The 26,155-nt window shown below is 41.2% G+C and overlaps 1 long non-coding RNA gene across 7 annotated transcripts; it reads right to left on the reverse strand.

The window, feature by feature from the left end:
- Positions 1-755: 755 nt before the first annotated feature.
- Positions 756-21,968, reverse strand: LOC102551884 (uncharacterized). Of its 7 annotated transcripts, XR_010056139.1 has the most exons (6): positions 20,793-21,968; positions 20,514-20,718; positions 8,226-8,380; positions 1,646-4,714; positions 1,374-1,534; positions 756-1,274 (listed from the first exon to the last, which is right to left on the reverse strand). It is a non-coding gene; the product is annotated as an uncharacterized LOC102551884 (long non-coding RNA). The 7 variants fall into 7 exon arrangements; XR_005491330.2 differs by having other exon boundaries at positions 1,374-4,714; XR_005491331.2 differs by having other exon boundaries at positions 1,374-1,855; positions 20,793-21,948.
- Between the last annotated feature and the right edge of the window lie 4,187 nt (positions 21,969-26,155).

A 26,155-nucleotide genomic window follows, 5' to 3' on the forward strand; every position in this document is an offset into this window, starting at 1 on the left:
GCAGAACCAAGGTAAGCCCCCTTCTTTATTGAAATATTTTATGAGTGCATATTATCTATAATGGGTTTTTATGATGATATCTTTATACATGTGCATAGTGCATTTTGATCACCCCTCACCCTCTCTTAACCCTCTTACTTGTAGCAATACCCTCTTCTCAACGAGGCCCCCTTCTACTTCTGTGTGAACATGCATGTGAGCACCCTCAGTGAATTTCACTAGGATTGTTTACAGGAGCACAGATGAGGTTTCTCTCTCTCTCTTAAATTTTAAATATATATATTATATTATGCCATACTATGTTGGAATATATTTAATATGCAATATAGTATATTCTATATTATGTGTATGTCTAAGCGCCTATGAGAGTTTATGTGCACCGTATATGTATATATGGCACAGGGTTCCTGATTCCTGGAACAGGAGTTATAGGCAGTTGTGAGCAGCCTGATATGATTACTGGCAAACAAGCCGGGGTATCATGCAGTAACTGGTAGCAAGTAGTTACTGCTCGTACTGCTGAGCCTTTGCTCCACCTCCTGCTTGGGGCTTTTAAAGAAACTCGGGCACATACCCAGCAGCTACACTACTGAAGAAGTTACACTGCTGTCCCTTTCTCCCCCCTTAACTATTAACTGCATCTAAATCTTCAAAAAGGAGAGGGCCTGTCAGTTCCTCCCCTTTCCACAATAGGGTACTAACGTCCAATCTTGCCTCCAACCTCTCTTAGAAGGACATTCATAAAGACAGAGCCCTCATGGTCTAATTTCCCATTTTATTGCATCATATGAGGGAATGCATTTCATTTCATTTGCATTTGCAGTTTATTGCATCATATGAGGGAATGCATTTCATTTCATTTGCATTTGCAGTTTATTGATGTTGACAAGCTGAGCATACCACACCTAAGTGCAAGCTGACTCTGGCTTCTGTCAAGTTTTTATCCAGGTGGCCGGGGAATTCTTTGAAGCTTTGTAGCTAGAGTTTGGTTCTTGTAGAAGTTTCCTGCCCAAGACCACAAACTGTTTAACTCTGGTCATCTGGAAGAGTGCCTTCACTTCTGTGTTGGAGTGAAAGGATCCCCAGTTCCGGGCATGTGAACTCCATAGATCGTTGGGAATGCCGTGTCTATGTGTACGATGCTTTGTAGATGCTGTTTTACATCATTCAAATCAGCTAGGAAGAGGTGGCTGCATTTCTAATGGTGGAGGATTTTGTTTTCTTTACATTCTTCATCTTCCTATATGAAATCTAGTCAACACGCATTTCATTAGCTGTATAAAAAAAAAATCAAAAATTAAAGCACCCTCTCCCCTCTGAAGGCTCGACACTGCCCCTACAGTAGGACCATATTTCCCGGCCTCTATAAACACCTGACAATGCTTTGCGATGTTTTCTCCTTTACTTTAGATACAGGGGTCTCTAAAGTGGTCCACCCGGTTCTCATCAGGTGCATCTGACTCAAAGCATGATCTGGGGCTGCCTGAGGAAATGTCTGAGCCAAACCATGGAAGTTAAAAGCTGGGTTTAGATTCTGTGGAGAGAGGGGAAATAGAATAAGAAATAGAGCGCGCTAGTCCACAGACCAACCTGTAAATTCCTCTTTTGGCAAGTTGTGAGATCACGGTCCTGCCAAAGAACTTACAGAGATCCTGTTTTCACCACATGGAAATAAGAAACCTCGACCACATTCCGGTGTCCCGTGGCGTTTACCACAAACACGCAGACCCCGTTTTCCTTTCACAGCTTCTCCTTCCCAGCAGCTGGCAGGTGAAGGAGGCTGCCAGGGTTGTGATGATTATATTTGGCTTACGTCATTTTCCTGACTTCAACTTTTCCTTTGAGAAGTTTAACCCTATGTTAAAAATCAATTAAGGGAATTAACAACTAGGTCTAAGATGTATACAAGAAAAATTATACGAACAATCCGGATTTATAAAGTTGCGTAACTCTAACACCCATCCAGGCTACTGGCAATGATTAACCGCAGCAGTCACAGGCATGACTTAATGCTCCAACTCTGGTCAAAGTCTGAGACACCCAAAGGAACCCCAACAGCTCCATCCTAGACTCAGACTTGTCTTTCTGTCTAGTCTAGGAAGTGGAGGCACCTTGATTGCTTGGTGACTATAATTAGTTTTAGAGAATAATTTCTGATGGGAGTTTTCCCCCTCCTTGTGGGCTGCCCCAGAGCACTGAAGGGACCCATATTGTTCTACGATTAGGGCAAGGCTGCTGAGCTCTTTCATTCCCATTAGGCACTTTGCTTCTATCCTTGCTGGACCTTCTTTCTCAGACTCTTCCAAAGCACGTTTGATGGGCTGGGAGGACCGACCAGTGACTAAGTGATTATTGCAACAGCATGAGGACCTGAGTCCAGAGCCCAAGCATCGTGTAAAGAGTGGCCATGGTGGCATGCACCTGCATTGTCAGCTTTGGGGGGCAGAAACAGAAGAATTGTGGAGCCTCTCTGGTCAACTTGTCTAACAAAAGTCATGAGTTTGAGGTTCAACGAGAGACCTTGCCTCAAAAGATGGAGAACAGATACCAAATGTCATCTGTCCTCTACATGTATGTACCACACACACACACACACACACACACACACACACACACACAAACACATATCACATACATACACATACACACACATGAACGCACATCACACACACATCACACACATATCACACATACATACAACGCAATGAATTTTATAGAACATTAAGCAATGTTGTGTGGTAGTTCCTTTGTATTTTACTTTACTATTTAATGCCAGATTCTATACTCCTTTTCTTACCCTGTCATGGGAAATCCAAACCAACTATTAACTACAGTGAATACATTCTAAATGCATTGATTCTTTGGGAATCATCCTTATCAATGTTTCATTAACTCATATGAACCAAAAAGGCTTTACATTTTTAATAAAATATTATGTTCCTCCTTTTCTTTTATACCAGTACAAGCATAGTTCCATTCTTTATGATTACCTCCAAAATACTACTATAAGGATTATAGCACTTCACCAGAGAACCAGTCTTGGTTTCTCTGTCTCTGTCTCTGTCCCTGTACTTGTCCTTCTGTCTGTCTGTCTGTCTGTCTGTCTCCCCTCCTCCTCCCCCTCCCCCACCTCTCTCTCTCTCTCTCTCTCTCTCTCTCTCTCTCTCTCTCTCTCTGTTGTTTTGTTTGTTTGGCAAAGGCATCCCAATGTATCCCAGTTGGTCTCAAACCACAACGCTCCTCCAGTCTCAGCCCCCTGAGTGATGGCGTTACAGGTATTAGGTATGCACCATGATACCTAATAATAATCCCAATTTACAATCTACATATCAAATTGAGAGAACAGACATGGTCACATAGTTCTCCATGGATCCTTCTGTTAAAATCACTGTTTCACTCGATTACTGGATATGTTAAACCTTTTTTACTTTAAATACAGCAATCTGAGAAGATATTTCTGCCTTTCCAGATGCTTGTCCTCTGCCTCATTGCTTAAAGCTTCCCTGTGGCTAAAGCTTTCCATCTCCAGACTCTCAGAATTCTCTAAACCTAACTACTCCTGGGAGAGCCAATGCTCTAAGCAAGACTGTCATAGGAATTCTTTTTCTCAATCAATGAATCAGGATACTTGGATAGAATTTTGTAGTTGGGACAGTGAACAGGAAAACCAGAATTAGGGAACCCTGCTCCAGAACAAAGTTAGGAGACAGAAGCCAGATTGGTGGCCTCATTGCAAAGCAGATTTGTACAAATCTGAACTCCCTAGAATGGGTCAGGAGAGCCAGGAAGTGAAGGGAAAACGTGTCATACTTCACAATGGTGTGCAGAGCCAGAATCTGATGATGTGTGTATTTCATGATCCCTTAAATCAAGAAGGGGAATCATTTTGCCAATAAAGTACCTTGTATCTCCATATCACTTAACATGTCCAGACAAACAGCATAATGTTAGAAGAGTAACACAGAGATGGGGAAAATGGGAGTCAATGTCTTAACCCATCACCAGTCAACTGAATTCTTCATGGACATTTTTAAAAGATTTATTTATTATATGTGTTTGGGTGTTTTGCTTGCATGTTTATCTGTGCACCATACGTGTGCAGTGCCTGTTGAAGCCAGATGAGGGCATTGGATCATTTGGACCTGAACTTATAGACAGTTGTTAGCAGCCAAATGAATGAGGAGAATTGAACCTAGGTTCCCCGGAACAGAAGTCTGTGCTCTTATCCACAAAGCCATCTCCCTAGGCCCCTCTCTATGTATTTCTACCTAGCACCCCTCTCTTGTTGTGTGGATATCATTTCAAAGTTTAAGAAAAAGCTCCCACTAAGCATGATGCAATTGTTTTATCAGACATAAAAACAAAGATATTACCATTTGGGAAGCCATGCCTGAAGTCTTCGGGGAAGAGCCAAGATACTTTTAAGTTCCAAATTAATGTGCACATGCTCAGAACCCATGGTTTCTCACATAACGGCATATACTCAGAGTGGGCAGGTTAAGAAACACAGTGTACAGATGAACACATACACATTGGGCCAGCATTCTACATTAATTTCAGGATATAATGTATTCTGGGTGCCATTTCAACCCCTAAACTGCTTTAGATTAAAAACAAGCAAAGCAAGGTCTGTAGATACCATCCATTTTGAGCACTGGAACCCTCTCTCCTCCTTGAAGGATGATGTATGCAGATGTCCCAGTGTCTCAGCAACCTGCAGGGATGCATGGCGACTCATTGAAGTAGAAATCCCCTGGAGGCAGCCCATCATCTCATGATCTGCATCCAGAGTCACCAGTATGACACCTGGTGTCATAACAAAGTAGCCTAGTGCAGGTATCCAGAAAAGGGGGAAAGCTATTGTTGAATGGACCCTGCTTTCCTCAGGCTCTGTCCCAGCACTTGTTTTGACTGGCACAGGCAGAGAATTAACAACCAAGAAAGATTCTAGGTACCAACTTCTCCATCTCACACCCTTTCCTTGAGGCATTCCTTAGCCTGACTGGATCTCAGCAAAGCAAGAAAACTGGTTCTAATGGCCTTAGTGTTTGTTCAAGTTCAGAGGACTTTAACACAGTTGCCATATAGTATGAAAAACACCTATAGTGGGAACTATTAAAGAATGGATATTTTAAAAACCTCTTAAAATAGAAGATATGAAGAATCATAAAACCAAAAACTATTTTATGGCCAAAACAGATTTGAGAAGCACAAAATAAAGGAAGGAAGAAGATTTACTTTGTAAACCTGGACAAGCCCATCAAGCATTCTTTGGCATTGCAGCCAATTAACTTCACCTTGCAACTCTCCCATCTGGCTAGATTTATCAACTCAGTTATTGGGCACCAAGAAGTAACGAAGCTTTGCAAATACATGCTGAGTGCTGGGAAATGGCATAGCATCAAACCCTTGTCCGTGTGGGATCCTAGAGTGGACTGTTTCCACCACCCAGAACCACTAGCAGATGGATCTGCTTTAAAGTTGCTGTTCTTATGATCGCATCCCTGACACAAACCCCAGTACCATTTACAACATGCCCCAACCAGAGCCTGAGTGTACTTGCCATGTCAGACAGGAAGGACTAAGAGCAAAAGGATAGCGAACTGGATTTCAGGGCCAGGGAGTGTGAATCTTCTGGTCGGAATGCTATGTGTTAGCTTTTAGCAATCAAACACGGAGTGTGACTACTAGATTAACCTTCATTTGTACCAGAGTATCTTTACACCCAAAAGCCAGATGCCTCAACTTCAACCCCTGACTGCCAGTGAGGCCTGACTTGAATTAGTAATCCTCTTTGAGCTTTACTTTCCTCTTTTGCCTATGGGAACCAGAATGCTGCCTACCTCTGATGTTTCACTGAGAACTTAAAGATTTCATATATGTTAAAATCCAAACGAAAGCAAAGACCTCAGAGTATGGCACAGAGTAAACACTATATTAAAATAAATCACTACATTGCCTCATTGCTATAGTTAAAATTCCTGAGATGTATGGAAAATGATGAGGTTTGGGATGTACGTCTGTGTAGGATTCTTGATTCTGTTATCACTTGGGCTTTTCTTCCATCATTTTCTTTGCGAATGGTAAAAGCAGAGGTGCCCCGGCATTAAGACATATGATTGCTAAGTCTATGGTACTCCTCTTTTTCTCTCTTTTCTTTTGCTCAAGAAAGCAAATTGTGGGTCAAACATATATGTTCCTCCTCCCATGGACCTTCACTGGCTGGAGAAATGCTAGAACACTTCAGTGAAGACTAATTTTGTCTTGTGAACCAGACAGAGAGAGTTATGTCCGCTTAGGGAATGGCTGAAAGAAGGTACATCACTGTGGAGCCACAAACCAAACAAAAAGTTTGGACTTAGTTGTGTAGACAATAGCTGGATTAACAGGGTGCTACCCTAGAGCAACCGTGCTTATATTTTTGCAGATCTAGTCAATAGAATGGCTGGGAAAGCAATTGTTCAGGTCTTCGCTTCACTGGGATGTGCTTTTCTTTGACAGTAGAGAATTTCCAACACAGAGGGCATGTCAGTGTCCTAACAGTGTTCATAAGATAATTTGTCTGACCAACATTTTCTGTCTTCCCAATCTCCTATGTGACTCCTTACAAATGACTTTACCATGTTTCTCCCTGAAAATAAAAATTGGCCCAGGAAGTCTGATGTTTTCATTAGCAATCCAACTACACAAGGAGGTTATTGAAACTCAAATGGATGGAAAGTTTCTGAGAGATGTTGAGTATTGGCCAGAGAATATGCTGCAAATGAAGATGGAGACCTTGCCAAATACAATGTCCCCACAAGGAGTTTTAATTCAACACAAAACTAACAGCCCTCAGGAACGGTACTGGGCTCTAACTAGAAATAGGAGACAAGTTGTTCCTCAAAGCATTCTAAATACTTTTCAAGATTCCCTCCCTAGGTATTCTTTGCACAATAACCACACCTAAATGTGCCCTCTGTCAATACTTCTCTGAGTTTTTTACTCTTTGACAGAGACCTGAAAAAGAAAGTGATTAGAGTAATTAGTCATCACCCAAACTAAGCCATCACTCCAAAGGCATTTGGAGTGATGGCCACAAATCGCTTTATAGCCATCAATAAAACCAGTGTTTTACTTTCAACAAAATGTAAGAAAACTAAACATATTAGTTTCGTATATCAATTCAATGAAGCAAAGGGTCTGTACATAGATATGTGGTGGCACAGAGCATTCATCGCTCTATTCTCAATTGCTAGCCTAAATAATTCTTGTCTTTTGTAAACTTTGTGGTGTGACATCATACCAAGTCTATTCCATCAAAGAAAACATTCTGGGCCTTTTGTTTTTCATCAATAATTTTAAAATTATGTTGTTGTTGATTAGTATGGAGAGAAATGAGTTTCATAGTGACTTTTTCATGATACATACATACATACATACATACCATCATGCTTCCCTATATCCTCTACCCACCTTGGTGGTCCTTTTTCTTGACCCTAGCTACCAAGTTTCTGCTTTCAAGATAACCATATTTTATTACTGTCTCTATTCTTTTAAACTTTAGACCTCTTCCTCCCCTCTCACAGTCCCCTTCTACTTTTACAGATTATAGATAGATAATGATTAGCTAGGTACGTGGGTAAGTAGGTCTGTGGTAGATTGATTCTGCATGAGAGGAAGCAGTTGATATTTGTCTCTCTGAGACTCTTGTTCTCTTTCAAAGCCTCCAGCCCACTAGCTCACTGAGGAAGAGGATAATTTTCAGTCCTGCAGACAGTAGCAGAAGAAGGCAAAGCCAATCCAAATTGGTCAATGTTTTCTACCTTAAGATTATTAGCATGCTGGTTTTGGCAGGAGAGGAGAGTTTGCTCCCAGCAGCTTTCCCACTCAGATATTGACAAGGCAGATGCTATAACTGGTTTCTGCAATGCTGTCGGCTCTTGCCCACAATGGGTAAGCAGTTTCCTCTCTGGACATATCGACCTGCCTTACTTCAAAGGGTTCCTTTGGTGTGGACTCCTTGCTTGTTAAAGGTCTCTAACCTATGGTGGTTTCCCTCCCACACCAGCACTGAGCACAGACAACAATGTAGGTAGCAGAGGAAGAAACCCCTTGGTTTATTTTCACACCTCCCTGTGCAATCTTTGTTACTGCTAAATTAGTGGTTTTTCTGCTCTCATTTCATGATATTCTATTTCTGCATTTATTTCTTCTTCAGCTTTTAAAAAATGAGTTTAGCTTACCTCTTCCCTTTTCCACCTTTCAATATCCTAAATTGTCCAAGCTTAGCAGCCACACCTCTAGAAGCAGGTCCATTGATTCAGGCACCAAAATTAGAAATGTAGTCCAGAGGACCTGGGTCACATCAGGCACAGAAAAGCCCCAAGATACAAGGGCCCTAAATGAGAACCGAGCAGAAGAGGTAAGTTACTATATTTGGTATGTAAAATATAGAACAGATGTTGAGGCCACAAACAAACCTCAAAAAGAAGTTATACCCAAAGCCAAAGTTCAGAGCAGGAGCACAGAGCACAATTTGAAAGATGAGTTAGCAAAGAAGGGTTGTCTGCAGCTAACATCACTACCATTACTTGATGTCTACAATATAGCTGATAGTCTGTGTGATGCTGTACACACACCATGGTTCTGCTGCACTTGGTCTCTATGGTCCCCACGGTGTAGCAGAACATGGCTGGATTTACACACGTATTCCGTGTCTCTCTGATGATGAGCCATCCTTTCTCGTGGCTTTCACAAATACGGGACAGGTTTTTGATGGTCTGGGTCTGGCTGACCCTTCTTAAAGAAGAATCTTCCAAAGATGATATGTGGATTTATGGGGTTCTTGGCTTTTTTCTACACCTTCCTTCAGATGTGCTCTCTTCAAGGAGTAATTAGGGTGGGTAACATTGTACTGATGGGGTTGGAGGAGTAGGGAGCACCAACTACCTCCATCTCTATTCCTCCATTAACTTTCATGGCCAGACATTAGCATCAGTCCTTCCGGAAAGGAGTTTAGCAAACTACTTGCCAACCCTGGAGACAGACCACCTGGTCTTTCACCGAGGCTCTTTGAGAAATTCCCTAACTTGAACAAAGTCCTTACCAACCACAGCACACCAAAAATAATGTTCAGTCATTTGACTAGTTGTTGTACTAAGTAGAATAATTTTTTTAAATTTTAAGAATCTAGTCAAAATATTAGTTCAATTTCTGATGTCTTACGTAAACAATTACTCAGTGTCCATTAATGTTGTCACGATCAGGAACAGCTTTCTGTTTTAGGAATTGTGTAACCTAAGAATATAAGACAAAGGCAGCCTGTTGGAAACTTTGGTGAACAAGATCACCATGCATCTCTCTGGGAGTTGACCAATTCTATTGGATCTTTTCTTTTACAATCTGTCTTTTAAATATCCCAGCCAGCTCTTCTTGAGGAAGAGCAGCAATTTTCCAAGCTTTTGGGCTAATATCTACTTATTAGTGAGTGCATACCATGTGTCTTCTTTTGTGACTGGGTTACTTCACTCAGGAAGATACTTTCTAGTTCCTTCCATTTACTTATGAATTTCACGAAGTCATTGTTTTTAATAGCTAAGTAGTACTCCATGGTGTAAATGTACCACATTTTCTGTATCCATCCTCTTTTGAAGGACATCTGGGTTCTTTCCAGCTTTTGGCTATTATAAATAAGGCTGCTGTGAACATAATGGAGCATGTGTCCTTGTTATATGTTGGAGCATCATTTTGGTATATGACCAGGAGTGGTACAGCCAGGGTCCTCGGGTAGCACTATGTTCAATTTTCGGAGGAACCTCCAGACTAATTTCCAGAGTTGTACCAGCTTGGAATCAAGCAATTTTCAACCAAGGAATGTTTGTCTATTTTAAGGTGTGTTTGGCAATGTGTAAGCATCTATGGAGGGCAGAATGTCAAATATCTGCCTTGATTGTGCAATACATTAATTTCTTTTCTTTTCTTTATTTGTTTCACATTTGTGGATATTTTGCCTGTATATATGTATGGGTACCACATGTGTTCAGTGACCACGAATGTCTGAAGATCCACTAGATCTGGAGTTACAGATGTTTCTGAGCACCCTGTAGGTGCTGGGAATTGACTCAGTCTTCTGCACAAACCATGTAATATCCTTTATGGTTGAGTCATCTTTACAACCCCTTCCCTATTTTTGGAGACAGGGTCTCTCAGTGAACTTAGAGCTCACCAATTCAGCTAAACTGGCTGGACAGCAAGCCCTAGGAATCCCACTGTCTCTGCCTCTTCAGCACTGGGAGCACAACCATGTGCCACAAAGCCTGGCTTTTATATGGATGCTGGAGAGCTGACTTTGGGTTCTTATGGTTGCATGGTAAGCACTTTATCAACCAAGCCACCTTCCTAGCCTTACTGGTATATTTTAAAGACCTGTCTGTTCTAATTTTTTTGTTTACTAAGCATTCGTTAATCTTTATTTTTATGACCCCCTCTCTTTGCTATTGATATTTCCAAATGCTATGTGAATCTTGGCTATCTGGTTGTATTTACAAGAAGAGAGTCTACATCATCAAGTCTGAAGTCTGGCTTGCCATGTAACCAGTGGATCCCAAGCATTAGGGGTGGAGTTTGGGTATCTCTACTTGTATAAAGTTTCTAGGATATTTGAAGACACCATGAGGTTCTAACTAAAATAAGGAGCTGGAATAGTTTCATTTCATTGGGCTTAGGCTTCAGAATCATCGAGAATCTCGGATAAGGAAAAATGAGATTTGAATGAAGGCCACTATCTCAGAGAGGCCACTATCTTATCGTCTTTAAGAAGGATAGAAACTATTATTGGCATGGGTGAACACAACAGAAAGGCCAGCACAAGCTGATGGAATGGTGTTGAGGTTCAAGATGAGAGGAGAAACCCTAGAGCAATTTTAAAAAGTGAGCAGAACAGAAACAGCTTCATTGCTAGCCTTTCCCCCGGGGCCATTGTTTCTACTCTTGCTTTCTGTAGTACCAAGACGCTGAGCTCATTTTCTTCGTTCTGCCTTACCCTGATTGCATGGGTACTTCAGACCATGGCTGTAGACATTCATTGACAGTGTGCATTTATATTTGGGCATCTGTGTGCACTGCTGTCATCCTTGAGGCCCATAGCCACCGTCTTCCCAGTACACTCAAAGGCAACCTGGAAATTCAGTGCTCACAAACAATAACAGGAAATATATGTGCCCTTCACTAAGAGCTGGGTGGGCAGCCTGGGTTTGAACTGTCTATAACAAGGCCTTCCCAGGGTCTCCATTACTTTCACATATTAACCTGGGTTTCAGAGCTTTCTGTACAACTACATTGTTCCCCTAGGTTACAAAACTCCTCCCTCAGCTTTATCCCTAATGCTACAGACAGGCATAGACAGGTGACTACAGTCTGGATTCCTTTTGGTGTTAGATGAGGCCAGCTAACTTCAAAGGGGCTGCTCGGGTTGGCTCAGAAATGGATATGTTTTCACTACCTCTTGGTACTGATGTTGCTGTGCCATGGGGGAAAGAAACAGGCTACTGGTACTTATCTCCAGGATAGCCCATTGGAAGAAGGCATTCACACATGGTAGTCAGTAGAGTATAGCTCTATTTGGATACATCCATATTTGGTAGGATACCCTATGAATCCAAAATAGCAATTAAATAACATACATTAGGCATGCTTTCACAGGATGAGTAGGAACAAATTATATACATACGCTAGCAGTTTTTATTTTATTACATCATTTTATTTTATACTATATACTGTATATTATTATATTCTTTTATTGTATTACACAGTTGCTTAAAAACAATCTCCCCCATGGGCTAAAATTGATGTACCATATACCAATTGAGCAGCTACTATGTCTCAATAATATTTCTAAGCACTTAGACAATGAACACACTAGAATATCTGCCCAGACTGATGGCATTTGTGTTATATTTCGTGAAACAGCAGCGTTTAAATAAGTTAGAAATAAAATATAAACTTTAGTCCTATTGAATTAGCTATACTTTAAGTCTTCAATAGCTGTATGTTTTAAGGTCAACAAGAAGGAAAGATAGATAAGGAGAGTAAGCAACTGGATGATGTTCAGGATTTTATTCAGAGACAGACCTGAAGAAAGGGTCTCTGGTTTGAGAAGCTGGGCCCAATGTCAGATTGCAGAACAGAGTAGAAACAGAGCCAAAGGATGCTGGTATGAAGGGTATTGAAGTGTTTTCTTTTTTGGACCACAGACAGCCATTGCTAAAGGTTTCCAATGAGTGGTAAATTAAAGAATGTTAGGCAATCCATAGGCCTCTTCTGGCTGGGTGTTATTGGGGTGAGGAGTGGATCAATAGAGCAAAGAAGGCAAGAATGGAGAGAAACTAGTTACTTAAATTCTGGAAAACAAATTCCTGTCAGTTGTGGTATTACGAGAGTGGAGAATTTTACAAAATGGGGCCATAATTGAAACATGTACTATTACTTGGATCAGTATAGGCAAAGACCTTATTCTATGAATACTTAAAAGTTCTGTTCAATAAACCTCTTAAAAATGGCTTATAATACACATAAGTCTTTGTCTTCAGTTTCTCACTTTGCTTAAAACCCTGAGCCTATTAAGTAAATTGTTCTTGGAAAATGACAGTACCGCAAACTATTATTCTCTTCCTTCCTTCCTCCCTACTTTCCTTCCTTCCTTCCTTCTATTCTTCCTTTTTCCTCCCTCCCTTCCTTCCTTCTCCCTCCCTTACTTTTTGCCTTCCTCCCTTCCTTTGTTTCTTTCTTTCTTTTCTCTTTCTTTTCCTGAGACAGGGTCTCTTTACATAGCCCAGACTGTCTTGAAGCTCACTATGTAAACCAAGCCGCCTTTGAATGCACAGAGTTCTCTGCCTCCCAACTGTACAGAAATGATCGAAAAGGCATTGATTTGGGAGCTAAAATGTACTCAAATCTCTGTCATACACTGAAGTAGCTGAGGAAATTCAGCCAGGATAGTGACAGTACTTCAGAGGGATCCCTTGAGCTGGTGTCTGTAATATAGCTAATTTCACATGACCATGTATTCTTTATGTAGTTTCCAGTTCACTGTAAAAATATATGCCAGACAAAGACATTTTTGTGGCTAAATAATTATGCAGTTAGATCAGTGCCATTCTAAGTTTTCTATATATGCAAATTCACTTGACCCTCATAAAACCCAAAGGTAGGGACAGTAGTATTTTCATTAGTAGAAGAAAAAAAATGAGATAGATTAAGTAATTTGCCCAAGAACTGAGTTTCTATCTGTCATTGTTAATTTCTTAGTGGCTTTGTAAATAGCTCTCAAATTTCAATATCTTGACACAGAAAAAAAATCTCTTTTTAAAGACAGAGGCCAGCTTGTGTTTGGTAAAAACCACTATGTAAGTTAAGCGTTCCAGGAACCTTCTACCTAGTAATTCAGCCAACTTTAGGTTCTCAGAATTCTCTTGTGAATGTTTTGTGTCCAGGCTGCAGACAGAGAAAGAGTTTGAAGCAGCATTTCTCAACAGTATTTGCGATGACTAATTTTTCTTTTCTTTTTTTCAGAGCTGGGGACCGAACCCAGGGCCTTGTGCTTGCTAGGCAAGAGCTCTACCACTGAGCTAAATCCCCAACCCCGCAATGACTAATTTTATATGTCAACTTGACTGGGTTAAAGGATTCTTAAATAGCTGGTAAAACAATATTTATGAATGTGTCTCTGAGGATGTTTCTGGAAAAGATTAGCACTTGAATTGGTAGGCCCAGAAAAGGAGATCCACCCTCATCAGTGTGGGTGGTCATCATACAACTGTTGAGGGCCCAAATAAAACAACCTGGTGAAGATGTGAATTCATTCGCTCCCACCTTTCCTCCTTCCCCTCCCTCCATAACTTTTCTTCCTATTTTCCTCTTTCTCTCCATTTCCCACCATGAGTTGAGTCACCCACCTTCTGCTGCCTACATTCTCAGGGCTTCCTCATTCTCAGTGTTACAGCAGCTCCTCTGGTTCTTGGGTATTCAGAAACTGGGCTGAATCATGTCCAGAGTTGCTGAGTTCCCACATAACAGATAGTGTTTGTGAGACTTCTCAGTCTAGAACCATGTGAGCCAATCCCCATCAAATCTCCTCTCTCATGCATCTATCTATACATAGCTTATGGGAGGCTCTATTTCTATGGAGAAACCAGTACCCATATTTTGGGCTGGATCACTCTTTATTTCCATTATGGGATGTTTAACAGTAATCCTGGTCTGCATTCCCTAGGTGCCAGTAGCCATCTCCTAGTTGTGACAATCATCATTTCCTGGGGATGAGGGTGGAGAAGGGGGCAGATATCAAAACTATCCTGTATCTAAGAAATGTTAGTTGAAATGAAGTTGTCATGGGTCATAAAGTCTAGGATAAAGAGTGATGAGATGTCACTAACCCAACTCTTTTGGCCAGAACTCAATGAGGTAGTCCCATTTAACTGCAAAGAAGTTGGAAAATCCAATCCAGAGATATGTCCAAGAAGAGAATGAGGTGTAAGAACATTAGATTAGCAATGTGGAACCTAAGTGGTATAGACACTCTCACCTCCCTCCCCCCACACATATAAAAACCACACTGAAAACTTAGTAGACATATGCAGAGTGATCTGCACACTGTTGGCGACAGAAACACTGCACTATGACATTTTCCCACGGCTAAGCTACGCAGGGCCCCTACCACAACCACTTAGTGCAGTAAACTGTTAGATGCCATGGTCCCAGGCAAATTTGCTTGCTAAGAACCAGAAGCATTCAACATGTTGCAGAGACCTATGAGAATGCTGAACACGTGCAGGGTGCGTTTGAAGTTGGGAGGACGTGAGTGTTTCCCTGGGGCTGTCCAGCCCCAAACACACTCCAAAAAATATGAGCATTTACGATACGTGTGGCCAGGAGTGCGAAGGAGATCAAAATGCCTTTTTGGACAAGTATCAAATCTGCGGATACCTGCCTGTATTGAGAGAGCTCACACCAAGGAAAGGGGAATTGCTATTCATTTACTGGCAGAGAATGCTCCCAGCTTAGAGCAAAGACTTTTTTTTTTCTCTAATAAACGATGCTGCCTAGAATCTCCCTGGAAGCTTGAGTACTTTTGTTTCTGAAAATGCATGAGATCATTGCCATTTTGTACATTTTTTAAAGATCATCTAAGTTTCAGCAGGATCCCATGGGCACATTTAAACCCTTTAAATATGTGCCCAGTTCTCTGGTAAATGGCAAAATGCTTCTTGAAGTCTTCTTGTCTTGTTTGTTTTATTATATGGTGTGAGAGAAAGTATTTCTCAGCTACCTAGTTTAGACATTTTTCTCTTCACTATGCAATCATATTGAAAAGAACTAAAGCCGCTCAAGTTTCCACCAACTGGCACCGGAACAACCTCCTGGAGCCAAGGCTGGCTCCCTCACCCCACCCCATCCAACTCCTACCCTAATTAAAAGAGAACATTTCATCTCCGTGCCAATCAAAACAAGTCAAATCGAGCCTACACAGTCATTGCTAAAGAAAGAAAACTTGTTGATCTAATAAGTATGTAAGAAAGAGCTATATTATATTAAAGTTACTGATAGCCTGGCTATGTCTTACTAAAATTAATTATTCCATTTCTTTGAACAAAGACAAATAAATCTCACACGAAATAAAAAAATAAACAGAAAAATGGAAGATAAAGCCAGGCATGGTGGCACGACTTTGTAACCCCAACACTCCTGAGACCGAGCTCAGGGTGGAGAGTTAAAGGCCAGTCTGGGCTACATAGCGAGAACCTGTCTCAATAAACAATTTTGTTAAATAAATTAATTAAGAGCTATTCTGATCCTGCAAGAGAAGTAATTTTACTTTCAGCCTTACATAACAGATCTCCGTGACATTTTCCAGAGAATGGAAAAAGCAGTCATGAAATAATCCCAACCAATGCAATGGAGGCAATGGCCTTTTACAAACGTGTGTTTTTAATTGAAATAGAGTTACGTCACTTTCCTCCTCACTTTCCTTTCTCCAGCCAATCCCAGAAACCCTCTCTTGAGCACTTCTAATGCCCATCCAAATTGCTAGTCTATTTTCATTACTATTATTGTTACATATGTATATGTGTGTGTGCGCAATGTATTACACATATGTGTGTGCATGACCTGCTGAGTTCATTTTGTGTGTGTGTGTGTTTGTGTGTTTGTGTGTGTGTGTGTGTGTGTGTGTACATATATAGTTTGCAGGCTAATGACTGTGTTGGACAACCAATAAGGGGTTTCTTCCCTGGGATGCTAATTGTCCATTTCCCAGGAATAATTAATTGCCTGTTATTTTGTCTGGTGGTGGGATGCCTCAAAAATGTTCCCTTTACATACTAATATGTCTGTCAATATTGCCATTTTCCTGGTCTTGTCTAAGCTGTGATTTCTAGAACAGATGATTTCATAGCAGGCCTTCTGGTATTCTAGCTGTTTTACTCTTTCTGCCCCCTCTTTTGAGATTTCCCTAAGCCATCAATGCGGGATCTGTGGGATAGATGTAACCCCTTGGGCAGGGCTCCCCACGACTGCTTGGTTGCTGCATGTGTTCAGTTGTGGTTTTCTGTAATGGTCTCCATTGGGTCCACTTGCTACAAAGAGATGATTCTTAAATGAGTGTTGGTAGCTACCCTTATCTGTGTATGTGGATATGGTGTATAGATATATGGACAATATTTAGGATGTAGTAAGAAATTAGGCTGGTTTAGCAAAGACCTTACTAGCCCTGGGAAGTTGGCTAGGCTTCCAGTAGCAGCCATGATTTCCCTCCTGTTGAGTGGGACTTAAGTCCAATCAGACGGCTATTGATAACTGCTGACTTGTTAATGCCAATTAACCTTCAATTACTGAACCTTCATGCATAGCTTGCCTTACTGGTAACTGTCGTGGTTCATGATTGTTGAAGCTGGATAGTTCTGTCTAATTTTTCCCTTCCCTTGGCAGCTGAGGCAATGGCTTTTCCCAAGCGGTTTAGCAAGAAGAATGATCATGGCTGGCTAATAGGTGTATCCACATGCATGTCAACCTAGTGACTATTTATTGAGAAAAAACTATATGCAAAACATTTTGTTTAAAAGACAGATAAATAATGGGAAGTAAGGAACTGTAATACGCATGCCCAACAAACTTGAAGTGTGGTGGGCAAGTAAACAAAATGAGGTGTTGACAAGAGGTGAGAAGAAGGAGGAGGTAGAAAAAGAAAGAGGAAGATGGGGATGGGAGAAAATGAAAAGGGAGGTGACAGGAAGAGTTGGGAGATGAGGGTAAGGGAAGAAAGAGACTAAAGGTTTGAAACTTCCTGTTAAGTTACCACTAGAACTGACTGACAATCTGAGTTAGATCCCTAGTACCCACATGGTAGCAGGAGGAAATGGACTTGGACAAGTTGTCCTCTGATCATCACATGTCCCCACATACATATACACACACATACCAATAATAAGTAAATAAATGTAGAAAAGAAGAGTACAAAATCTGGGTGCTGGAGAGATGACTCAACAGATAATGCTGCTTCTTGCTCTTCTAGGAGACCCACATTAGGTATCACACAATGGACTGTAACTCCAAGGGTTTTGGGACCCTCTTCTGACCTCCAAACGTGTGTGTGTGTGTGTGTGTGTGTGTGTGTGTGTGTGTGTGTGTGTGGCCAAACACACACACACGCACACATACTCGTGCAATTAAGTCTACCCTCTTTCTAAGTGAGAGAAGACAAGGATTTTACAGCCGTTTTTATCCATCAAATCAAGTGCCAAAACAGCCCCCAACAAAGGCTCAAATGGTTTTCTTCCTTCATCCCAGAAATGAGTTTTCCTTCCCAAAGTTCTCAGCCAAAGCTTGGCCTTGCTCTCAGGCCTGAGGCTGCCAACAAAGAGACCTCCCTCTGCAGCATTTCACCATCTACTTAATCGCTTTCCCCTGTTGAATTTGGAATTCTGTAAGGAGGGTCCTTTTTCTTGTTTCAGAGACGCAAGCATAAAAACACTGAGCAGACAAATGAACCTGAGAAATGGGTTGCTTTAGCCAGCCCCTGCCCTACACGGCCCAGATGCTACTGACTAACGTTCAGCTTTCCTCTGTGGTTCAGCCTCGCCAGTGCACACGGCTAGAGAGAATCATGGGCAGACTTGACTGCAGCCACAAGAGCTTTATCACTGCTTACAAATAAAGCAAGCCAGCTGATAGGCAAGAGAAAATGAGCCCTATGTCAAGAAATAGAAGTGGCTGAATTTCATATCCTCACCTGCCTAGTGGATTTATGTACACATTAATAAATGTACTCTCCAAAGCTGCATGGTTTCCCATATGGAATTTTCTAGAATAATATAATTGCTATCAGGCTATGCACATTTCTTCCAGAATCTTGGTCGTTCTGTCTCAGCATCATCTACAGCTCCATCCACACACGAGGTCATTTCCACTTCCATGCTCGTTCTAGCTACTGTGTTTTGCTCTCACTGAGACAGAAACCCGAAAGCCACATTACTGGGTGTTGACGCACACAAAATAAATGTAACCAAGTTGTCACTTTCCTCTCCAGGGTGGCAGAACAGGCCAAAGCGGTCTTATTTTAGCTCTATTTCTCACCATAAACCTCATTCTTTTTGCCTTCACAGTGACGTTCCCAAAATGCCTGCCACCGACTATGACTCAGACAAGTACTATTCATGAGTACCCATCCTCCGTGTGAAGGAACATGCAGTAAGAGGGACCATGGATGTGCATGCTGATTCCCTCCCTATTTTTTTTTTCTGGAATAGTCCTTCCTCTCTTTGTAACTATTTCCCCCAAAGTTCTATCAGTCATTCAGCACGCATATCTTAGAGCTCTATATTTGTATTTTCCCCCTTCTTGTTCTCTTTCATATTGAACAGGTTAAGAGTTCTTCTGTCAAACAGTTTATTCTCATGGGCTACCCCTCTTCTCTTTCCATAGCTCTCAAGCTCTGGCATGGTAATCATGGTTTGAAGTACTTTGAAGCCATATTGGTAGCCAATGCTCGCTTTCCTCTTCTAACAGTGTCTGCCTGTAACCTGACTTCAAAGCCACCTGCAATGCTTCCCAGATTTCTTTGGCTATGTATGATCAATTCCCAAAGAGCTCAGCAAAGCAGCCAGTAGTTAGTGGGCCTGAGGAGGGTCAGCTGTTGCTACTCTTCTAGAAGATTGCATCACCCATCTACTGAGTGAGTCACTTTCTCTACACATCAATAACTTGACATTGGTTTTGATTCCGTTTTGTTTCTTGGGAATTAATTTTTTTCCTAACCTCTTCCCTGGGCTGGATTCTTCCCCTGCCCCTCCCCAACCTATGTTGTTGAAACTTGTGTGAAGTTTCTCTACTACAACTGACCACCTAACTCAGGAGTTCTGAAACAGTTTTGTTCTGTAACTTTGCATACATCATGTGATTTTTTTTTGAGCCCTTATTTGTTTCAATAGCAGAGAATTTATTCAGTCACTTTCACAGATTGACTCACAAAATCAAGTTCAATTTTAGTTCACACTAGAAAAATGAGCTAGCTCACACAGATATTTCTTTCTTTTCCTCTCCAAGCTATTTTGGAGGAAGAGTACTTTCTCCATGCCTTCTGCTATCTTTCTGAATTAGTAGAGGGTTCGGGATGATCATCAGATACTGAAAATTGTAGATAAGGCCCAACGTGTAGCTTGTCAATCATCTAGCATGAATGGGCAGGGGAAGGAGAAAAAGTCGACCCCTAGCAAAGGAGCTATTAGTCTTTAATGGTTGCTGGGGGGGGGGGAGTCATCCTTCTCAGTGGTGTAGCCACCCTACCAATACATTGTCAATGGTTCAGTAAATCCCCCCTCACCCATCCATGAACACGCAAGAAACACCAATAAAACCCAAGGGTCATTAAAAAAGAAAAGACATAGAAGGGGATGTGGTGGAAAGAAGGGTTCCAGTGGGAGGGGATCAGAGAAAGTAATGGCTGATGAATGTGATCAAAATGCCTTGTATATACATGTGTGAGGTTGTCAATCCATAAATTAAGATGCATTCTTTAAAAGAAAATTACAGGTGAAAGTTGACTAGAATACAATAACCATTTTCTCCCTAAACATTTGGCTTCAATTGATCCTACAAATATGTAGCCACTTCAGCATCTTACCCCACAGAACCAGTGAGCATGCTTTCTGTTTGTCTGCATAATTGGCTCTAGGGCCTCTAAGAGTTAGCTAATAAACGTATACTTTTATTATATTAATATAGTATTAAAGTATATTAATAAAAGGGTCTACTAATATAAAAAAACTCCCTGGAACCATAAGGGCATTATACAAAGCTTAAAATTGTTAATCTTTGAGGGAAATGGAATATGGCAAATGGGGAAGTCGTTGCTCCTGTCCCACAGGCCTAACTGCTGTGTTTTTCACACAGCCCAACAGTATGGCTACCAGTCTAAGGCTGTGCTCAGGAAAATTCACTAATTCACACATAAGGATATTGCTTTATCCTCTGCTCTTTACCTTCCAAGACTTTCCAGAGAGATGCATCATCCATCATTTCCCCTCAAATCTTCATAGGTGCTGAATTCTGCACTCAGAATGGAGTCTTCAAGCTACCCAGACCGAAGCATCAACAGGTTCTGTCCCCATTTCTACTGCAGAACACTCTTTCTTCAGCCTTTTCCTGAAGCCTGAAACTTGCCAGGGGTCAGTCACTGTTCTATTGCTGTGAAGAGACACCGTACACCATGACCAAGACAACTCTTACAAAAGGAAGCATGTAATTGGGATCTTGCTTACCATTTCAGAGGTTAGTCCATTATCATCTTGGTTGGGAGCATAGTGGCAGGCAGGCAGACACAGTACTAAGAGTTCTACATGCTAATCCATTGGGGGCAGGGGGGTTGGTGTGGAGACTAGCCTGGCCTTGGGTTTTTGAAAGTGCAGCAAGGCTTCCTAATCCTTCTAATCCTACCAAAGAGTTTATTTAAATCACCACACCTGGGTGAGAAATGAAGGTAGAACAGGCATAAACTGATTTCTGGGGAGGCTTGTCTCCACAGCAACCATTTCCAACTATGTCACCCAGGAAGGAAGGGCACAACAGGGCCCTGTTTCACAAGAGCTTGAGACACTTTCCTGTGGTCAACCCTCCTATTTATTAAATCATCCAAGGAGAGAAAGCTGCCTCCAGCAGTGGATAGGAGAACTGTTTGCCTCACAGAATTCACATCTAGTTAAAACTCAGCTGGTAAAAACCGATGTGCTTCTGAAGTGTGGTGGAAATTTGCAGAACAACAAAAGTCCCACCAAGTTGTTGGCTGAAAACTCAGAATTCAGAATAGAAGCACCCTAGGGACCTGCTCTAATGCAATAAATTCAATCCCTATCTGGCCCAGGCCTCAGACAGTGTTACTTGGCAGCTGTCTAGGTATGATCACAATGTTTACTGTGAGGCAATAAAACCTTGCAACTGTTAGAGTCCAAGGAAGTTACAGGATTTGCTCACAGCTTACTCAAGTATTTTTAATTATTTCTCTTTTCTAGACTGGCCATTTTCTTATTTGGTGAACATTTTAAGTACCCTCACGAACACACACCATTACACATAGTGGGTTGTAAATACTGAAAGGAAAACGTAAGAACTTAAAATTCTTACTTTTACAAAATTTGGTACTTTCTCATGCAGGGGAAAAGGTGAGTAAAACTCTTTGAAGTGGTCAGATGGGTTTCTTAATGTCCTCTTCATTTTCTTCACCTTCCGTGGTCAGCAATAGCAGAAAACCCAACACAACTCCGCCAGCTCTGCGACCTGCACTTCCAGAACCACCACTCCGGTAGAACCAGGAGCTTGATACACACACACACACACACACACACACACACACACACAATATTTCAAGATAAACCTGAAGTAAAGGATAAGAGTGTGCATCCAAGGGATTGGTACACACCGTTGCTGCAAAGACAGAGAGAATGAGATTTATTTCCCGTGAGACTGTGCATATTTCACCATAGAACGTTTGGCTTTTGAATTGCACTGTTAAAACCACTTTACAGCTAAATTAAGGTTTAAGTACAAAAAACAAAAAACAAAATAACCCGATGTTTTGGTATGCTTATCTAAGGAAGGTGGAGTTTTCTTGTAAATGAGATTATAAAGCAATTTATTGACCACATTTCTGAAGTTTTCAGATAAGAGAGGAGGGCTGATAAGATAAACCCTCCATCCCAAAGGTCAAAGGAGTTCTTACTATACACAGATCTCCAAGAGTCAAGATAAACGTTTGGTAAGTAACAAGGTTGGAACTTTCTCAGAATAAAGAGGATACAGCATTTTTGCAGGAAATTTCATCAGCCGTGTTGAAATTCTTGACTCTCAGCCAACAAGAGACTTAAGATCCAGAGGCAGAATGGGTTATTTTCCTTTCTCTTGTCGCCTTAATTCTCGCTATCATGTAGCTTGCCTCACAGTAACAAGGTACCACAGTCTGTGGGGGAAGATGAGGTTCTGTTACTCACCTATCAAAGACTTGTGGTCAACATTCCTATTACAAAGGACAGGCTAACCAGAGAAAGCATGCTGTATTATGCTGTATTTATTGAATCAAAAGATATATTATAAAATATACTATAAATTATATATGTTATAAAATATATTATATATTACATATATATATGTTGGTGTATGTGTGTGTATATGCACCTGCTTGTCTATATGAGTACCACATAGGCAAGAAAGGGGTGTCAAATCCCCTGTTACAGGTGACTGTGAGCTGCCCGATGTGGCTACTGGGAACCACACGCAAGTCCTCTGTAAGAGAAGCACGTGCTTTTAATGTGGAGCCATCGTCTCTCTATCCTTTGTCATAATAAGAGTTTGATGGAGCGCAGCACCCTTCAGAGGTGTCTTACATTCATCTAAGAGTGGACAGCAGTATAGATGTGTGATTGGACGAAAGGCTGTGAGAAGAGGTGATAGGTTGAGGGACACTCAACGAGGCTACCTTGATTCCTATCGTCTCTGTGTAGGGCAAGAGTTCAGAGGATGCCGCCCCACACTCTGAGGTCATGTGGGGAACACCAGACACAGAAAGAATTTTCTCCAGACTCTCCTTATTAACTTAGAGGGAGCTGCCCTCTAAAAAACGCACTGTCAGGAATTCTCCGTTGCAACCTTAACACTCACCAGGGAAGACGAAGTTGGATGACAGAAAACTAGACAGAGGTTTGTTGGCATCATTAGAGTTATGGATTCTATTATGACTTAAAAACCTTCTATCCTACATAAATATTCTACTACTCACTTCCCCCCTCACTCTCTTATAACTCATGACCACAGCCTTCAGTAGACACGCACCCACTATACTTTCTACAGCTCGGTGTCCATCACCACGTGTCTTCAAGTCCTATATTTTGTGAAACTCTTGCATGCAGTCAACTAAACTGTTCTCTCGTCTGATAGTGTGCTCTATGGCAATTTCGCTTGTACTGTAGGCAGCAGATCTAGAAATGAATAAGGAAGCCATTTTCTCTCCCTGAGGTATAGGGCAGAACCCATCTGAAATGAACTTCATATGGCCAATTTCAAGTGAATTTCAGAGGATTTCTTTATGGTGAGACCTAGGGCAGAGGTGCCAGAGTGCTCAAGGACCTCAGTGTTGAGTTTTCTAAGCCTTAACATTGCAATCAGAGTAGACTAAAACAACACAAATATGTTACCTTACACCTCTGAGTGACAGAAGTCTTTGATGGGTCTCATTATGTTAAAATTCAGAAGGGCAAACCCAGTTTCTTGCTTCTTAAAGGCCACTGGCATTTCTCAGCTTTCTTTCTCCATATCATGCATGAGCAGTGCAATAAGTTCAAATCTTTCCTGTCTGTCTGTCTGTCTGTCTGTCTGTCTACTATCTGTCTCTGAGAACACCTGTAACCCCTTTTTTGCCTTGAAAGGCCTTTACGGTTATCATGAAACCCCAAAATATGTCTTGAAAGATTGATTTGTTTGTTTATATTTATCTCTTATATCAAGATGACTAGTCAGAGAAACTGTACACCAGTACATAATCAGAGATGTATTGACATTTAAAAAAAAATAGTTTCCTATCTTCCCAGAGAAGATTTTTGGAGACTGGGGTTTGAGAGTTGGCCCTGGGATACCCCACCTACAGAAAGAGACCCCTCTGTCTTTGTGCACACCCCACTGAAGTCTGAGAGCACTTCCATTGCCCTGGATGCTCAGGCTTCCGCCCTTGCTTAGCTCTGCATCAGATCAAGCCGCCGTGCCCCCTCTGGGTCTTGCACTGAATCCATGTGCTTCCCATGTTTAGTGTAGAATAAGGGTGCGTGTTCTTCTTCCTTAACACACTTATCACTGCACAGACTCAAGTTATCAAAACCTCGAGGAGGAAAAAAGGGAATATAAAACTGCCCTGCTTGGCACTGGCTCCCCCTGGATAGCCCGATCAATGTTTCCCATGTTAAAGTCAATGAAGTAGTAAGCTTAATTCCATCTTTAAGCTTTGAAACTTCTTTTTTTTTTCACCTTATAGTCAGCTTTCCTTAAAGATGTGGCCCCCGATGGGCTGACCACACTCCACTGAATGACTCCATACTTATTAGTGTAAATTGAACTCAGTGGGTTATTTGAAAAAAAGGAGATGTGAAGTTAGGAGATTGAAGCATGAACCTAGGAGGGGAGGGGTGGAAGGGAGGGTGCGTACAATCAAAATACATCATGTGAATGTATGAATTCTCAAAAAAAAAAACCCCATAATTAACAACAAATCTGTAAGTCCTATCCTCAGAGAAGTGAAGTTAGAGTCCGAAGTGTCACTCGCACTGGTGCTTGGCAGCCTAAGAATGAAATGGTTTGTGTCTGTCAGGACTTCCATGGTAGAAAGACGGTTCTATTGCATTCGTTATTTGATAGCTATTAAATAGTTCTGCATCGATGAACAAGGTCAGTTATGTATTGATGATTGCCTATGCCTGTGTTTGTTTTTCAGATCCTCTTTAAATTGGTCTTAATGTCTTACTCTTCCCTTAATTATTATGTAATTTGTTATGTGAATCTTTGTAATTTATTATGTATTTATTAGGTAATTTATTATACAGAATCTCACCAGTTAGCCTTGGCTAGCCTAGAACTTTCTATGTAGACTAGGTTACCCTCAAATTTGCAGAAATACTCCCATGTCTCCCAAGTGTGGGAATCCCAGGGTATGTTGTTTTTATCTTTAAAAGTTGATTTTTTTCCCTTTTTTTCTTTATTAACTTGAGTATTTCTTATTTACATTTTGAATGTTATTCCCTTTCCTGGTTTCCAGGCCAACATCCCCCTAGCCCCTCCCCCTCCCCTTCTATATGAGTGTTCTCCTCCCCATCCTTCCCCCATTACCACCCTCCCCCCAAAAATCACATTCACTGGGGGTTCAGTCTTGGCAGGACCAAGAGCTTCCCCTTCCACTGGTGCTCTTACTAGGATATTCATTGCTACCCATGAGGTTGGAGCCCAGAGTCATTCCATGTATAGTCTTTAGGTAGTGGCTTAGTCCCTGGAAGCTCTGGTTGGTTGGCATTGTTGTTCATATGGGGTCTCGATAAAAGTTGATTTTAACGTCCTTGAAATCACCTAGCAGGAGCTGGAATGCATTCTCTATGGTACACTCTGGCGAACAGTAAGTAACTTTGTGAGTGTTAAAAGAAATATTCCCTGAAAGGAAGGTTTCATTTTAAAATAAACTGAGGAGATATTTTATTTACCAATTCCCTTTTTGGTGTCTGCTTTGGGTGTAAATATTCTTTAGAAAGTCTTGCTCTAAACTCTAGGATCCTTGTGAACTACTGACAAATCAATGGACAAGACTCTCATACACTACAGATCATATCAGGAAGGATATTTATTGTCTTAATTCTTTTGATTTAACTTTACAACATCAAAATGTTCTTAATTATTTGTGGCCTAAGCATGTACATCCCGTTGGGTTACAGTTATACATACAGCTTTGTCTCAGAAATGAAGCTGTCTCTGTCTTGCTTAAATGTTTTAGGTACTCAAGAGATTTATTTGGATTTAAGGTCCCCAAGTGTGTGTATAAAATGTATAACTGGTGACTTAAAAAACTAAGTTTAGTGTCTGATATCCCAGCTTCCTTGTAGCT

Source organism: Rattus norvegicus, chromosome 11, assembly GCF_036323735.1.
Source record: "Rattus norvegicus strain BN/NHsdMcwi chromosome 11, GRCr8, whole genome shotgun sequence".
NCBI classification, from domain to species: domain Eukaryota; kingdom Metazoa; phylum Chordata; class Mammalia; order Rodentia; family Muridae; genus Rattus; species Rattus norvegicus.